Source organism: Propithecus coquereli, unplaced genomic scaffold, assembly GCF_000956105.1.
Source record: "Propithecus coquereli isolate 6110/MARCELLA unplaced genomic scaffold, Pcoq_1.0 Scaffold119, whole genome shotgun sequence".
In the NCBI taxonomy this organism is placed as follows: Eukaryota; Metazoa; Chordata; class Mammalia; order Primates; family Indriidae; genus Propithecus; species Propithecus coquereli.
In genome coordinates this window covers 6721687-6725230 of record NW_012135969.1, presented here as the reverse complement: position 1 = coordinate 6725230, position 3544 = coordinate 6721687, and the positions used below count along the sequence as shown (strand labels likewise).

The following is a 3544-nucleotide window of genomic DNA, read 5'->3' as shown; positions in this document are numbered from 1 at the left end:
AAAGGGACACACACGTCTCAAAACCCGGATACTAATCCAAAGAAGACAACAGTCCACGCACATCCCTTCCACACTATCCTAGAGGCACGCCCTTTCCCGCAAGTCGCGTGCTCCTGGTCAGCACCCTTAATACGGATCCTGGACAGATTCGTCCAGAGAGACGCGCTCGACCATTTGGGGAACCCCTTAGAGATTCCTGTCTTTGGCTAGGGAGAAATACCCCATCCACGGTGAGAAGCCGCCAGCCGAGATACCCTGGGAGGCTGAGACAGACTAAAGAACCGAAACCTTGCCTGAGGGACTGTTTTCTGACTGAAAGACACAGACAACCTCAGTGCCTGCGCACTGGACAACCGAGGCAAACCCACTAGGGAGTTCTCTGAACACCCCCCCACACACACACCCCTCAGGGCCTGCAGCCTTGTTTACTGCTCGTGACCAATGGGAGTCCTGCGAGCGCCGTTTCCCCGCCCCTTGGCTTGGTCCGGCCCTGTCATTCGCGGCTCATGGAGCAGTAGCGTACCGCGCTCCGCACAGTGGCCAATAGGAGAAGGGCGCCCGGCAGCTTTCGGGCAAGGGTGGGCCTCCTACACCCGCAGACCGAGCTGTGCCCCGCCCGAAGCAGCATCCTCGGGATCCTTCGGGATCTTTCCAGTGCTTCCCTCCAGGGCAAAGTCGCGTTCCATCTCCCATCAATACATTTATTTTTGTGCCCAACTCTCGCGCGTGCGCACTGAGAATACCTCGACGCCGAAACGAAAGCATCTTGAGAGAGGGGATGGACTCTAATCCGCGGTCCGGTGGGTCTGCTGAGCCACCGCACAGCCCTAGATACTACCTCAGCAGCGGTCCCCAAAACAGGGATTATAGGACCAAAAGATGGAGAGAGGTCCCACCGAGATTTGAACTCGGATCGCTGGATTCAAAGTCCAGAGTGCTAACCATTACACCATGGGACCCGCTGGCTGCTTTAGGCGGCCGAGAGTCTTCTCAAGCCTTAGGGCGCGTTGGGCAGCTTTTCGAAAGCTGTGGCAGAGCCTGGATGCGTCCGGCTGGACCCTGGGCCCCAGACCCGGCCGCGCGGGAGGCGGAAGCCAGGCTACGAGGGCTTCCGCGTCCCTTCGTTCCAGGCGTTCCCGGTCCCGGAGGTGTCCTGTCTTTCCGCTGCTCTTCCTGGGCTCCTCCGGGGGTCCGGACCCACGTCCCAGGAAGTCGGAAGGGCGGTGGGCTGGCTGGATCCGCGATGCTGGGCCGGACTAGGGTCCGGAGAAAGCCGGGTTCAGCCTCAGCCCCCGGGCAGGAGGCGCGGCGCACGCAGCTTGGGCTTCGCAGTCGTTTATTTATTTATTTACCTGGAGAGTACTGTGCGAGAGATGTTTTGGCCAAGCGGGGAGGGAAGCGGACTGGTACCTGGGGGGGCGGTGGTTTCAAGCCCCAGACACCCTTGGGAAGCGAGAACTTGAGGCTAGGAAGCGCGCCCGCTTGGCTGCGTCGGTGTGCGTCCCGGTGTTCCGCGCGGCTGGAGTTAAAGGAGATTTGCATGTAACGCTTAAGCGCGTGCACTCTGTGTCTTATAGAGCCACCTGGTGGGACTGCTAAAATAACACCAAAATACTAACCTCGTGAGCGATTACCGTTTAACCATTAGTTTCAATCAGATCAGTTAAAAAGATGCTCCCCCTCTGGGCTTTCTCTCACAGCTCAGAGTGTATGTAAACAAACAAAAATGTACTTACCAATCAGTGTATAATAAAATCTCACTTATATGCAAACATGTGTAATGGGCTCTGGCATTTTTTTTTTGCCATATGACATCTGACTCCTTTTCTTGAGGGATCCAACATTGTGTGGGTGTAGATGACAGCAGGCCTGTGTCCCAAGGTAGCTGTACTCAACTCTCTTGGGCTTGTGGCTGTCAGAGTGAGAGTGAGTGTCCTTTGCTTGGCCAATTAGACTGATGCCCAGTAGCAGGAGCGTTTTAGAACTTGTTCTGCTGCTGGTGGTGGCTGTGACACCCAATGTCCCAGGGGCAACGGGGGCAGCCATGCCATGTCCACTGGCAGCAGAGCTGACATCCTAATCAGACTGCCCAGGATCCTGACTTTGCCTGGTTTCCTGGCTGCCTAGTTCCCCTTGGTTTTTGTCCATTTTCCTGGTTTTGCTTTTTCAGCTCCCGTCTGGTGATTTGAGCTCTCTGACATCATATAAGTCCCTTTTTTGTTTAATGTACCCAGTCCTTTGGTGTTGCACGCAGTTAATCGCCTAGTTAACCTAAATCTGAAAAGGTCTGTTGATGCGTAATCTCTGGGGAGTAAATTTATATGGGCCTTTCTGTTTTTCTGTATTGCTTAAAAACATTTTCTTATAACTTTGGTATATTGTCAGAAGAAACAGTAAAGGTTTTTCCATTTGAGGAACAAACCAATTTCCCCTTGAGCTCCTATGGTGGATTAAGGGTGTCCAGCTAAGGCCTCAGCCTCCCAAGTAGCTGAGACTACATACAGGTAAGTACCACTGCGCCCAGCAAAATGCACAGATTTTTTTTTTTTTTGTCTTTATTTAGCCCAGGCCTTACAAGGACAAAAATGCACAAATCTTAACTGGAAAAATCAACAATTTTTTTGTTTTTGCAAATGTATACTCCTCTGGGACCATCACCTAAAGCAAGCTATAAACCATTTCCATCACCCCAGAAAGTTCCCTGGTACTCTTTTCCAGTCACTATCTCCTACCCACCCGGAATCACTGTACTGGTTTCTATCACCATAAATTATTTTTTGCCTATTCTTAAATTTTACATACATACAATATAATATATGTGTGTGTCTATATATATATATATATGACATTTATTTGAATCATACAGTATCTTTTGAGTCAGTCTTCTTTTGCTCTACCAATATTTTTGAGATTCATCCATGTCATTTTATATACAGTGGCACATTCTTTTATTGCTGAGTAGTACTCAGATCATACCAAATTCCTAGGAATGGAATTGCTGGGTTACAGGCTACCTATATACCTAAGTTTATTAGGAACTGCCAAACAGTTTTAGACCAAAGTGGTTATACTATTTTATACTCTCACCAGCAGTGTATGGGAGAGTTCCCGTTGCTCTACATCTTTGTTAGTAGGTGGTATGTTAATCTTTTAAATTTTAGCCATCTGGTGGGTATATAGTGATCTCTTATTATGGTTGTAATTTGTATTTCCCTGATGGTTAGTGTTGTTAAACATCTTTTTTTACATGCTTACTAGCCATTTGGATATCTTCTTTTCTAAGCACTTCTTCAAGTATTTGGCCCATTAAAAATGTTTTTATTAATTTATAGGATTTCTTTATATATCCTGATATGAATCCTTTGTCAAATATATGTATAATGAACATATTCTCCTAGTCTGTGACTTCCCTTTTCACTTTCTAAATAGTGTATTTTGATTAGCAGATTTTAATTTTGATCAAGTGAAATGTATCCTTTTTTTTCTTTTATGATTAATGCTTTTTGTCTCCATTGCATGTGGAGAACTGGGTTCTTTTTTTTTT

The 3544-nt window shown here is 47.9% G+C and overlaps 1 non-coding gene across 1 annotated transcript; it reads right to left on the bottom strand.

The window, feature by feature from the left end:
* Positions 1-887: 887 nt before the first annotated feature.
* On the bottom strand, positions 888-959 carry TRNAQ-UUG. The gene has a single exon. It is a non-coding gene; the product is annotated as a tRNA-Gln (tRNA).
* Positions 960-3544: the final 2585 nt, after the last annotated feature.